This window comes from Podarcis pityusensis, assembly GCF_964106645.2.
Source record: "Podarcis pityusensis genome assembly, chromosome: 14".
Lineage (NCBI taxonomy): Eukaryota > Metazoa > Chordata > Lepidosauria > Squamata > Lacertidae > Podarcis > Podarcis pityusensis.
In genome coordinates, this window is record NC_138039.1 from 41,301,505 (window position 1) to 41,315,717 (window position 14,213).

The 14,213-nt window shown below is 43.7% G+C and overlaps 1 protein-coding gene across 12 annotated transcripts in view; it reads right to left on the bottom strand.

The window, feature by feature from the left end:
• SEMA6D (semaphorin 6D) overlaps nucleotides 1-14,213 on the bottom strand; it is a 423,500-nt gene that overhangs the window by 48,012 nt on the left and 361,275 nt on the right. Inside the window, exon 1 of one of the 12 annotated variants that reach the window (XM_080980320.1) lies at nucleotides 8,477-8,734. The exons of the other annotated variants lie outside the window; for them this stretch is intronic. The gene's annotated coding sequence lies outside the window, so the exon portion shown is untranslated. Of the gene's footprint in view, nucleotides 1-8,476; nucleotides 8,735-14,213 lie in introns of those variants that run through there. 12 annotated transcript variants of the gene reach the window in all.

A 14,213-nucleotide genomic window follows, 5' to 3' on the forward strand; every position in this document is an offset into this window, starting at 1 on the left:
AATATAATAAAATTTTGGCTATATAAGCCTGGAACTTCCCTCCTCCCCGGCTGATGGTTTTCAAACTTATTCTCTATTATTGCATTTTCTTATATTTTTATTACTATTAAATCATGATCTTATATAAATGATTTCTAAGTTGTACTTAATAATAAATGGCAATTTTAACCTCACAAAGCTTCTTGTAGCCCTACTAGCGATGTCAATTGTTTACAGTTGTCTTTCAAATAGAACATAAATTTATTCCAGTCTTTCAGGAATGTCTGGTCCTGTTGGTTCTGAATTTTCCCTGTCAATTTGGCATAGTCCAGTAATTTCATCTGCCGCTCTTCTTTCATTGGTAATCACAGCTCTTTCTTCATCCTCTCCTCCTCCTCCTCCTCCAGCTGCTGTCCAAGGTTTATCTTGTTCCTCTAGTAGCCTCATTTGAGGAGTTGATTTTTCAGCCACAGCTATCTTCCATGGTGTTATTATGACCTTGGGCAGGTCACTGTCTCTCTGCCTAACCAACCACACAGAGCTGTTGTGTGGATAAAATGCAGATGTAAAGAACCAGGTATTCCACTTTGGGGCTTCTTGGGGGAAAGACAGGATATCAACAACAACTACAACAACAACAACTGATGGGTTGCGATTTTCCCAGGAATATCTGGGTAATAGGCAGCGTGCTAGACTAAATGGACTTCTCATTTGATCCCTCCTGGGAGATCTTTTTGAGGTTCAAATCCTTGAACAACCATGGAGGTCATTAGATGGTTATGATCAAACTGCTGTACCACTGACAAACCTACCAATAAGGTAATTCGGATAAGAATTCCAAACCGCCATCCAAAAGAGTAACCTTTCAAGTTAAGTCCTGGAGTCATTTGTTTCGAATAAACAGAAAATCAGCAGACATCAGAGAAGAACCAATTGATCTTCTCTGAGTTAACCACACTTATGGATTGCGAGTTGCTCTTCTTGCCCTTGAGAGCTGTATAAATTGGTTGACTGACATTGGAACAGTTGGTGGGGCGCACTTCTGTACACTGCGGCCAGAGAGTCAGATGGTAAAGTTCCACGGAATGAATTCATGCCTGCATATGCCAGGTTCTTATCACTGCAATTGGACAGCGCTCCATTGCTGCCATCAAGAAGGCTGGGACAACAGCCTCACGAAAGCATTTCATACACATTCGGTCACCATTTTGCGCATGTTCTGATTGCAATGGATAAATTATCAAGTCAGAGAAAAAGACCCCTGCAAAACAGGTTTGACAGAAGCCAAACGAGTTCAAATGATGCCATTTTATTACAGCATTTTACATAACGACTGAACCCAGGGAGGTTTACAGGAAAATAAAAACTGGGATTTGAGGGCAAATATGGTGTACTGTAAGGGACGTGGGTGGCGCTGTGGGTTAAACCACAGAGCCTAGGACTTGCTGATCAGAAGGTTGTCGGTTCAAATCCCTGCGACGGGGTGAGCTCCCGTTGCTCGGTCCCTGCTCCTGCCAACCTAGCAGTTCGAAAGCACATCAAAGTGCAAGTAGATAAATAGGTACAGCTCCGGCGGGAAGGTAAACGGTGTTTCCGTGCGCTGCTCTCATTCGCCAGAAGCAGCTTAGTCATGCTGGCCACATGACCCGGAAGCTGTACGCTGGCTCCCTCGGCCAATAAAGCGAGATGAGCGCCGCAACCCCAGAGTTGGTCACGACTGGACCTAATGGTAAGGGGTCCCTTTACCTTTAGCTTTATGGTGTACTGTATATTACATGAATGTTCCCTTTCCTATGAGCAGTGGTAGATGTATGCAGTACCAGGAGCACAGTCAAGCTGCCATTGCATGAACTGACCACTGATCCCAATGAAATCTTAAGACATGCATAGGATTGCATCCTAAGTGCATGCAAGTTGTAGGTAGGAAAAGCACTGTTGCCCTTGGGCTCTGCTTGTGGGCTTCACCTAGGCATCTGATTAGCCACTGTAAGAACAAGGTGCGGAACATGATGGGACTATGGCCTGATTCTGTGGGGCTTTTCTTATGTTCTGTCAGCTTGAATGAAAAGAGATGCAGAGGCTCAGACTTTGGCAAGTCTCTGGGAAAGAAAACTAAGAATGCAGCCACTGAGAATCTCTCTCTCTCTCTCTCTCTCTCTCTCTCTCTCTCTCTCTCTCTCTGCCTGCTGTTGCAATTCTGACTTGGTGAATAGATGGAATACTTCACAATTCCGCTGAGCAAACCATTGAGTCGCCCAGAGTCCCTTCTTGAGGCCCAGCAGCTCCTCGAACCCCTTTTAGATACTATTTTCATTGCAAGAATGTCTTCAATTTCCCAGAATCATGTGGCCCTCTTTGAAAAGCAATGCAGCCTTAAGTTGTTAAATCTCTAAGAGAATTACTTTGAGAACATGTTTGTCTCTGAGCTCACTAGTGGCAAGGACCTGACCTCAGAGAACACATCCTGGCACACTCTCATTAAAGACCTCCTGAGTGGAAGAAAAACCTGCAACAAAGGCAAAAAATTTCATGGGAACATGAAGGTGAGATCTTTTTATTCCTGGTAATCCCTTTTAAATAACTCTCACCTTTTGCTCTCTCATTCTGTCAAGGAAAGTGCCTATAACTGCAGAGAAGAAAGATCTTGCCCAGTGCAGGAGATGAAAAAGTCTGATCTGAGCCAGATTAAGTCTGCAAACCCTGTCCTGTAATTTATGTTAGCTTTTTTTGGTTGGTGGGGGGCGGGATAAGGCGCGAAAATGAACAGGAAGAAATCTGCTCAGAGTCTATCCAGATTAGCCTACTTGATCTGTTAAGTAACAAGCTTGTCCACCCTCGAATTGGAGCAAATTGTTGCTGAGGCACTAGTGAAGAGGGCCACCATGCTTTTTGGGTCTGTGTGCACATTTACAAAGTGGAAAAACTGTTGTAGGCATCCCACTTTATACAGAATAATGCTTCTTTCAAGCCTAATTTCAGTGGGGGGGGGGAGGAGTGGGACAGATACCCTGCAGGCACCAAGGAACATCTCTGCAGGCCCACGTGTGCCCACAGGCATGGCACTGCCAACCCCTGCACTAGAGAGCATAGGTTACATTTTTTGGAAGTGCAACAGCATGGATCATTCCGTTTGTAGCTTAAGGGTTAATTATGTAATTTTTGAAGTGAACTAGCCAGGAATGGGATGGGGGAGGTGTGGCTTAGCAATAAGAAACTGCCAATAAAATAAAACTTTAAAATTAAGTAGACACTAAAACATGTATCAAATATAGACAGACAGAATAAAATTGACAAATGTACATCATAAAGTTTGTCTGGGTATGGTTGCCTAAACAAAATAAGTTTTAGCATGCATTGAAAACAGTACAGCAAAGGTGCCTGATTAATAATAGTAATAACCACGATTATAATACAATATTCCTGCCCTGGATATCTGATGGAAACCTTCGCTAGTATGTTTCCACTGGCAATTGAAGACTTAAAAAAATTTATACAAGCATTTCCAGACTATTGATCACCAACTTGCTCATCTGTATCTTTCTTTAGCTTATTTGCAATATGGTTGAGCAGTCTGTTTCAATCGTTTCATAGAAGTAATGCTTAAGACAAGGATGAAGAACTTCAGACCTGGGGGTGGGGTCACATGCAACAGCTACCTGTCCCTTTAAGCTCTCCTGAGGCCACACCTCCTTTGCTAGGCTACACCCCTCAAAGGACCTGCTTCTTACCCTGAGCATTTTTGCCTGGCGGGAATGAGTCCTTGAGCTCCAATTATGCCTCTTGCTTGCCTGAATGAAGGATATAGAGACATGTTTATGTGCACAGTGGTGTACTGTGCTAATGTAAAATTTACATTCTGTGCTCTCCTCTAAGTCATGACTTCAAAGAACTAGGAAAACTTGCTAAAGCAACTGAGGCACTGGAGTCTCTTCCCTCCCTTCTCATATGTCAAGGTTGACAGTGTCTATTTTGTTCTACCTAGTCTTTTATCAAGCCCATCATTTTTGTCCGTCTCTGAATTAGGTCATCTGGGCCGTAACTTACTATTCCTGTGTAGTTCTGTGTAGCTTCAGAGCACCTCTACCAATGTGAACCTACGAGGACCCTTCAATTTTCATCTGAGGCTCTTCCCAGGGTGCCCCCTCTGAGGTTCAGAGGGTGGTGGAAATGAAGAGAGCTCTTCAGTGGTGAATCCTCACTTGTGGCAGGCTCTCTCCAGTGAGGTCCGCCTGGTGCCATCATTAATATCCTTCCAGTTCTAGCTAAAAACTTATCTCTTCTCCCAGACATCTGATGGCTTATGAAGATTTTGCTGTCTACTGATGATTAGTTTTGCTGTTTAAGTTTCAGCTGCTGCTTGTTTCATTGATCACCGTATGGCTTTTATTGTAAAACATGTTTCTTTTTCTGATTTTAGGGCATGCTTCGAATTATTCTGCAAGTCACTTGGAGACTTCTACATTTATGTGCGAATAATATTTATGTGAAACAGTAGTACAGTGGTACCTTGGTTTACGAACTTAATCCGTTCCGGAAGTCCGTTCTTAAACCAAAGCGTGCTTTCCCATAGCAGTGGGGGACTCAATTTACAAATGGAACACACTCAACAGGAAGCAGAACATGTTCTTAATCCAAGGCAAAGTTCACAAACCAAAAGACCTACTTCCGGGTTTGCAGCGTTCTTAATGCAAGTTGCTTATAAACTAAGCTGTTCTTAAACCAAGGTACCACTGTAGTAGTATTAATAATGAATGCAACGCCATCATTTTCACGACTGATTCCAATATACTTGTGGCCATTCCAAAATTATAGTATTTCAATTAATTTGTTTATGTAACACTTATATAAATCAACATCTGATATTGCCACAATTCTGCATTCCCCTTTTTCGCAGTTTTTGCACATCTGCAAAAGTATTTTTCTTTTGCACAAATCTACCAACGTTTCTGTGGAATATTGGTCACATTGAAAACCAGCTACTTTACACAATAAGCTATGAAGAATACTGGGTCAACCAACCTGGAAACTGTTAGGATATTTCCGTTCCACCTTAAAAGGGAGCAGGCTTTGTGAGTCACAGAGTCTGCGTATTTCCTGTTCACAGGATGTTTCTGTTGTGTCTTTTGCTTTCGTTCTCTCTGTGTCAGAGACACTGAAGCTGGCAGTCATGTTTTCTTTGCTCTGACCAACGCTGAATAAACTTGTAAATAATACTCTCCTGCGTGCATCTTTCGCTGTGCATTATCTGCTGATAGAGCGTGCATCGGCTCTGGAATGTGGCAGGCTATTTCTGGAGCTCGTGTCACTAATTGCTGATACTGCGTGTCTACGGGAGATCGATGGACGTCCGGAGGCAGCTTGGGGGCCATGATGGACTTTGTCTCCCCGGCAGTATCCCAACAGAAACTTATATCATAGTCTTAAACAGAAATTGTACTGTGACACCAACGAGGGTTCTCATTTATGAGTGAAACACCCATGAGGCCAGGAGAAGCAAGCAACTCATGCTATTGAAGGAATGGCAACAACTTTTGCCTAAGACTGCAAAACCAACGGTGCAATGCAACACTGAACAAAATACACATATGATCAGGACCTTTCACCGAAGCAAGCAACTCACATTATTGCAGGAACTGCAACAAGTCCTATTTAAACAAAACCACCAATGATGCAACCCAACTATGAGTAAAACAGATGTACAACAGACTTTCAGTTGAAGCAAGCAACTAGTGATTTTGAAGGAATGACAGTCTCACAGATCTGGCCAGAATTTGAACAAGCAGATGTTTGGGGCTAGGACAATGGAACTGGGTTTCACATATACTAAGCTCCACGAATCCTTCTGCATATCACTGGAGTTGAATGAACCCTAACTAATGGTAGGTTGTAAGACATGATCTACTTATATTAGATCATTTCCATTAATTTTAGCAGGACTATTCTGAAGAAAATGTTTTTAATCACTGCCACTAGGACTGTTACATCCAAATTAATAAAACACATTTATATCCACATTTATACCTTTCATCCAAGATATCATGGTAGTGCAACATAACTCTCCCCCCTTCCCCATTTTATTCTTACAACAAAGCAGGTTGGGCCGAGAGACTGTGACTGCCCCAAATGTCACCCGGCTTTGTGGCCAAGTGAGGATTCAAACCTTGGTCTCCTACTCTAACCACAACACCACTCTGTGAATGGTCTGGACATCAACAAAAATGCATAACTTACAACAGTGAGGAAGGTCCATACTTGCCATACAGAAACGAAGTGGAATAAAGGTGTATGTAAAAATGGATGGTTAATAGGTGAGAATCTAAAGCTATAATATATTAAGTTAAAGGACTAAGACAAAAACAAAGAGGGAAAGGAATTGCTGAATTAACCAATTGAACTGGAATACAAAAAAGGGAGGTGAGAGGAGGTCAGGGAAGCAAGGAAATGAAATGTAAGATACAGAAGGATTAATTTGTTTTTAAGTGTTTTTTAAAAAAATTTCTATACTTTGTATTTTGTATGTTTTTTCCCTTTTTTCTATATTTTCTCTTGTCTCTTTTATCTTTAACTATGTAATTTTTTGTTTCTGAAATTTTAATAAATATCATTAAAAACAACAACAACAGAAACAAAGTGGACTCATCATTCAAACTAGCTATTATTCACACCAGGGTACAGATCCCCTGGGTCAACTGGTTGGGGAAATCTATAAACAAGACAATGACTCACACCATTAGCTGCAGGGCTATTGCGATTACCGTTGATCAATCTTGGATTACAGCACAACATTAGTTGGGCAGAGGCTACAGAAGACCATCCTTCATTCTTCATTAGGCAGCCTATGGACCACATCCAACCTGCCAGAGTTCTCAGATTGACCCTTAGAGATGATGTCTCTTCTTCCCCTCGGCTCCCTGCTACTAGAGCTGGGAATCCAAAAACATTTGGAAGGCCACAGATTCCTCATTCCTAACCTGGTAAATGCGAAATCCTCAAGGGCCCTCAGCAAGAGGAACTGATCCACAAATATCGCCTAGCTCTTAAGTTTTTGTTTGTTAATAGATCCTGGCACGGTCTGAGTGAAACAGGAATAGCGACGTTCCCAAAAAGAGGACTCAGGAGTGAGTGGAAAGAGAGGGAGGGAAATAAAGCACATGGGCCTTTGTTTAATTTGCAGTCTGTCGTGCCTTTCAAATTAGTTATGAGGTATGAAATAGCTGAGTAGTGGTTGGAGGAGTAGCAGCAACACTCACAAACTTAGTGAATAAATTCAACTTCTAGACAGCTATGGAAAATGATCCTGTATATGTAGGAAGAAGTTATATGCACAACAGAAATACCCTGTATGTTCTGGTTTGTGCAATATATATATATATCTATAGCCCAGAATGCCCCCCTCCACATTTGCCTCCCAAAGAAATTGTTAGGGATCCTTTGCAAGGCTACCACCTATCTATTTGGAGCTGGTTCAGAAGTGGGTGGAAGGGGGTATTGTTGCTTAGGAATCACAGTCTTCTTCCTCTCCTACTGCAAAAGGTTGTAGTCGAAAGCAGTGGTTTCCACAGAGCATCTTGGAGAATGCTGAGATCATGTGATCATGTTGTGATCATGTTCAAGCCTCCTTGAAAGATCACTTGCCCACCACTACCAAGAATTCCTAACGATGTGCAGAATGGAATTGAGCACTGGGTGTTTTCCAAGGCTCACAGTCTGTGCACGACTACTGTGAGGACCAATGGCAAGAGGGGTGCTTCCTGCCTTGGCAGATATAGACCTGGCCTGAGTGGCCATCCATGTCCTTTGCACTCTAAGAATGGCAACAGCTTCACAAGAAATATTCAGGAGCTCCTTTTCCTGCAAGTGGAAATGGAAAGTTCCCCCTGGAGGTAGGAGGCTTGAAATTCACCAGGCGAAAAACCACACCTTCCGATTTCTTTCTTTCTTTCTTTCTTTGCCAAGGCACAGTTGGCAACTCTGTAGGGTCCGATAAATTATTGTACCGCCTTAAGTTGGCCTCCCTACTAACAAATGTACATTTTGCATGTAAATGAAAGCTTTTAATCCGCTAGCTCCTAAATTACTCAGAACATGGGTTGTTGTGGTTTTTTTTAACGCCGACAATTCCGTGGGGGGGGGGACTCTGCCCATGATAAGGAGCAAATAAGCAATCTGTTGCTTTAAGATACTGCGCAAGCTTTAAAGAATAACAAAAAAGAGCTATGTATTAACACCTCTTGATCTGTTTCAAAGTTGTTGTGGTTTCATTTATCATTTTTTTTTTTAAAAAAAAAGGTTTATAATGAAACTACTACTGAATATCACAGCTTTGATCTTAATTGGCTTCAGTTATTTGCAAGCTTTTAACTTTTCTGGGAGAGCACTACATCTCTCTCTCTCTCTCTCTCTCTCTCTCTCTCTCCCCCCTCCCCACAATCCCTCCTACAAGCTGACAGAACGCTTGGAAGCGGATAGGGTGACTTTTAATGATGCAAATACTCACTGCTTGATTAGACACACTTTGAGGACAAGAAGTCTCTTGTGGTAAAATAAATAAATAAAAATACTCCGCTCCAGCTGGAAAGGAAACCGAGGCACCATCCTAAACCATAAGTGATGGCTTCAATTAAATTGATTTAAAATTCATTTTTTGACAGGTCCATTTTGCTCCGTTTTCCCATCCCATCCCTACCACCGCCAACCCCCCTCCTTCTTTTGCCGGGGCGAAGTGAAAAATCTTCCAGCCGAAAGCAGCCTTTTGTTTCCACGGATAAATCTACTGTCAAAAGTCCTCTCTGTTTTATATCACTCCTGCGGGACAAAGCTGCTCTTGACAGTTTGCCAGGGTCTCCGCTCTCGCCGGGTTTCTAGGACAAAGTGCAAGGTACCGTTGTTTATGCAGGCTTCTGATTAACTATCCTGACAGGTCTATATACTGTTAATTTAAACTGACTGCCTCACACTGCGCCCCTCAGATCATTATGTCATTTTTATTTTATTTTTTGCATTAGAGGCACTCCGTGAGCCCCAGATGAACACAATGGAAGTTCAAGCCTATGTATGCTGCGTTTTCACAAGCCTCGCCCTTCACTCCACTCCAGAAGACATAATGACAACTCCTGGGGGTCTGGGGGCCTTGCATTTAATCACACAACGGGTGCTGCCCAGATAACAGTGGATGACATGTCTACATGAGCCCTGAAACTGAACTGGATCAGAGCAACAATAGGAGATTGCATGGCTCAAGGGGCAGCACCCATGGGTTTGCATGGAGAAGGTCCTGTGTTCAGTCCCTGGCTCCTCTTGTTAGAAGAAGAAGAAGAGTTTGGATTTGATATCCCGCTTTATCACTACCCGAAGGAGTCTCAAAGCGGCTAACATTCTCCTTTCCCTTCCTCCCCCACAACAAACACTCTGTGAGGTGAGTGAGGCTGAGAGACTTCAGAGAAGTGTGACTAGCCCAAGGTCACCCAGCAGCTGCATGTGGAGGAGCGGGGAAGCAAACCCGGTTCACCAGATTACGAGTCTGCCGCTCTTAACCACTACACCACACTGGCTCTTAGAAGGCTCAGGAAACAGATGGCAAGAAGGACCGACATCTAAGACCCTGGAGAGCTTCTGCTCAGAAGACAATGCTTGGAACAGGAATATGACCATGCTGTGGGTTAAACCACAGAGCCTAGGGCTTGACGACCAGAAGGTTGGCGGTTCGAATCCCCGCGATGGGGTGAGCTCCTGTTGCTTGGTCCCTGCTCCTGCCAACCTAGCAACTCAAAAGCACATCAAAGTGCAAGTAAATAGGTACCGCTCCGGCGGTAAGGTAAACGGTGTTTCTGTGCACTGCTCTGGTTCGCCAGAAGCGGCTTTGTCATGCTGGCCACATGACCCGGAAGCTGTATGCCAGCTCCCTCGGCCAGTAAAGCGAGATGAGTGCTGCAACCCCAGAGTCGTCCGCAACTGGTTCTAACTGTCCGGGGTCCCTTTACCTTTAGCTGCAGTAAACAACTAGGGAAAGGACGCTCGGCACCAGCTCTCCCATTACTTCCAGGGATTAGAACAGGAATGGGGAGCTTGTAGCCCTCCAGATCCTGCTGGACTCCAACTCCCATCAGCCCCAGTCAGTATGGCCAATGGTCAAGGGGCGATGGGAGTAGCAGTCTAGGAAGCATCTGAAGGGCCACTGGTTCTGAGGCCTAGATTAGAAGGAACTTTGATCTCAACCAAACTCTTCCAGGGGATGTGTTAATGCAGTTGTGGGAAACCTAAGGCATGGGGTGGGGTGCCGATGAATGTGGTTTTCAGGCTTCTCTGTCTAACTGTTGTGAATCTCTTGAGGCTATAAAATGGATCAGACAAATGTACGGAGAATAACAGTGCAATCCCGTATGTGCAGACGTTAGAGAGAACTTCCTGGTGGTACAAGTTGTTTGAGAGGCTGCCTCAGAAGGTATTCATGATTAAGCAAAGGGTGGGTGCACACCTATCAAGTAGGGCTGGGTGGTATCTGGTTTTCAACATCGTGATATATCACCAGCTAAATATCGAAATATACTGATATATCACAATGTCTGAAATGTATCTTGGCTGCTTCTTCCTCTCCACCTTATTTCCTTCTGCCTCCTTAAGGATGAAATAAGGTAGGGAACCAGGCAGAGGGTCTTCTCGGTAGTGGCACCCGCCCTGTGGAACGCCCTCCCATCAGATGTCAAGGAAATAAACAACCATCTGACTTCTAGAAGACACCTGAGGGGAACCATGTATCGGGAAATTTTAAAGGTTTAATGTTTTACGATTTTTTATGTGCTGTAAGCTGCCCAGAGTGGCTGGGTGAACACAGCCAGATGGGCAGGGCATAAATAACAAAATTATTATTATTATTATTATTAGGGAGGAGGAAGAAGCAGCTGAGAGATATTACCCAGCCCCACAGCTGAGCAAGCCCGCTTGCCACACTGGCTTGCGGAACACTCCTGGCGCTGGAGGGAGTTTCAGATGCAATGTATTACCTGCTCAAAAATTCTGAAACCGTTATCACGCTCTGAACTTCAAATCGGTTTCAGGAGATATATGGAAATACTGCCCAGCCCTGCTATCAAGGATACCACAGTTGTGGGCTTCTTGCATCGTCAGGGTGTGGAACCATTTCCAGTCTAAGGGCCACATTCCTTTTGGGACAATCTTCCAGGGGCCACATGTTAAGTGTCGGGAGAGAGTGACATAAATGGGCAGAGCAAAAAATGCAAAAATTATCTGTGTGCCAGTTTTTAAACACAGCCCTCTCCATCCAGGCCAGGAAGCAGCAATATCAGGCTGCAATGATACATGCTAGCCAGGCAGCGCTAGTGAGACCTGGGGAGAGGAATATGGTCTAAGGAGAGTCCTGTGGACCAGATGAGGTCCTGAGGTCCTGTGGTTCTCCACCCTTGGAACTTTGGGGCTTTTTCCAGCTCTAGGATCCATTATTTTCAATGTAGCTTACTCCCAGGTAAGAGTAAATATGGCCACACCCTAGCACTAGCTATTCAATGTGACAATGAAAAAGTGGAATGCCCAGTATACCTCTGTAAATCAGACAATGGGGGTGAAGAATATTTTCACCATTGCACTCTGACTTCCAGTAAAATCTGGCTGGTTGCTAAATGGGAACCAGCCACCTTCTCAAATTTAATTGACAATAGCTGTGACGAGTTATTTTGGTTCTCTGGTTGAGAAAGCACCCTCTCCCACGATATATTGATTTGTGCAAAATACACATGCTCTCAGCCGCTATAACATTAACACCATTTAATCCCGAGAGCCAGTATGGAAACAAAAACCTGGAAGGACTCTGAGCCATAAATCTCATGGGGTGATGCTGGGCAAGTCTGTTTTATCTCTTGGCCCAGGAATGTAGAACCTGTGGCCCTCGGGACGTTGGCGGACTCTGACCATTAGTCATGCTGGCTGAAGCTGATAGGAGTTGAGAAGCTACCTCACAGCGTTGTTGTGGGGATAAAATCTTCTGGGAGCAAGGAGGAATCACTTCCATCCTGGCCAAGGACCATTCTTCTATTACATGATTTTGCTAACAATTCCATCTAGTTTCCATATTAAAGGTAAAGGGACCCCTGACCATTAGGTCCAGTCGTGGACGACTCTGGGGTTGCGGCACTCATCTCGCTTTATTGGCCGAGGGAGCCAGCGTACAGCTTCCAGGTCATGTGGCCAGCATGACTAAGTCGCTTCTGGCGAACCAGAGCAGCACACAGAAATGCCATTTACCTTCCCGCTGGAGCGGTACCTATTTATCTACTTGCACTTTGTGCTTTCGAACTGCTAGGTTGGCAGGAGCTGGGACCGAGCAACGGGAGCTCACCCGGTCACGGGGATTCAAACCGTCGACCTTCTGATCGGCAAGTCCTAGGCTCTGTAGTTTAACCCACAGCGCCACCCGCGTCCCATATAGTTTCCGTATTAATCTCTACTAATATGTATATATGTATTTTGATATGTTTAAACTACTGAGAACAGAATCACAACGTTCGGATCTGCGTGAAATCCAATGGAGAGACTTTCCTGGGAAGAAGGACTGGTTGTTAAAACTACTCTAGGAACTGAAGCTCTCTGAGGAGAATAGGGGTCTCCTAAGAACTCTCAGCACCTTTAGCAAACTTCAGTTTCCAGGGTTCTTTGGGGGAAGCCATGCCCATTTAAAGTGGTTCAATACTGTTTTAATTGTGTGGTATGGATGTGACCAGAATCATATCTGAATCAACAACATTGTGGCATAAGCTGGTCTCATGGGGTCAGGGTACCAGATTCAAATTTAGCACACTATATTGCTTTTAATTGTGAAACAATTAGCTAATGTGCTGCAATAACGGATCTGCAAATGCTTCTTTCGTGCTGGAAAACAGCTTCTGCTGCGAGCGTTTCACGGTCTCTCCTTGCTCAAAGAAGATTAAAACTTTAGAAGCATTTGTTTGCACCGTCACTCTTATTTACTGTTTTACATCAAAAGGCATTAATCTGCCATGTGGACATCTCATATTTCTCATCTGAGACAAAGTGCAATAAAAACATGGAAGTCAGGGAAAGGCAAAACCAATTTTACAACACAGACTGAGCAATTGTTTTGCAGCATAGCCCTCAAATGTAAAGACTCTTACATTTTCTTTTTTTAAAAAAATTGCCTAATCAAATGCAGGCGCTGTTCCAATCACGCTAAATTTTCACATAATGGCAGGAGAACATTTCTTTCTAGCCGAGCGCCGGGCATTTGGATCACATTATTACATTTGCTACTGTGTGGTTTTTGTTTTTTTCTTTAACTTTGGGACTGTGCATTTGCAAACGCATTTTGTACTGGTCTGAACGCCTTGCCCACACAATTGCTACAGCGGGAAATGTTTGCTCCGCTCTGTTGTTGTTATTATTATTATTATTATTAATAATAATAATTATTATTATTAATAATAATAATAAAAAGTCTGCAAAGGTGGGATTGCTACGGTGCATCCACACCATACATTTAAAGCATTATTATACCATTTTAACCAGTCATGCTTTTCCTGAAAGAATCCTGGGAACTTTAGTTCAAGAGTGCGGAGACTTGTTAGCTAAGAGCTACAATTCCCCGAGTTCCCTGTAAAGAGTGATTGACTGTTAAACCTCTCGTGGTTTGACAAAACAGAACGTTGCTGGCCTGCTTTCTTTCCATCCCGGATGAATTCACAAGCCCTGTTGTCTGAGGTTATAAGGTCATTATGATATCTGCATCCTATTAACTTTTCCATTATTTTGCTTTGGATTTAATCCCAAGGTCTTCCCCTCCGCAAGTCATTTCCCCCTGGTCTCTGGTTCCCCGTTTCTGTCTCTCCAGTTACATCATAAAAGCACTACAGCATCATAGGAACATGTCCCATGATGCAACAGTCTTATTATTTTAATGAGGGGAAATGCTAGGAATAAACCCTTCCTCCTTGTTTGCAACCTTCAAGGTCATTTTGCACCTACAGTAGGATCAAATGGTAAAGGTTTTTCCTGGATTGCTTCTGGCTGGTTGTAGAAAACGGTGTGTTAATTAGGCTGAAACCAACTTGCTAACACGCTAGTTTTCTATGTACAGAGGGGTGGCAATGTGCCCTACTTCACAGAGGAGGATAGTCCTCAATTTTAGGGGTGGGGAGCCTTGAGCCCGTGGACCAAATGTGGCCCTCCAAGCCAGAAGCTCCATGCAGACAACACCCTCCCTTCAGAGT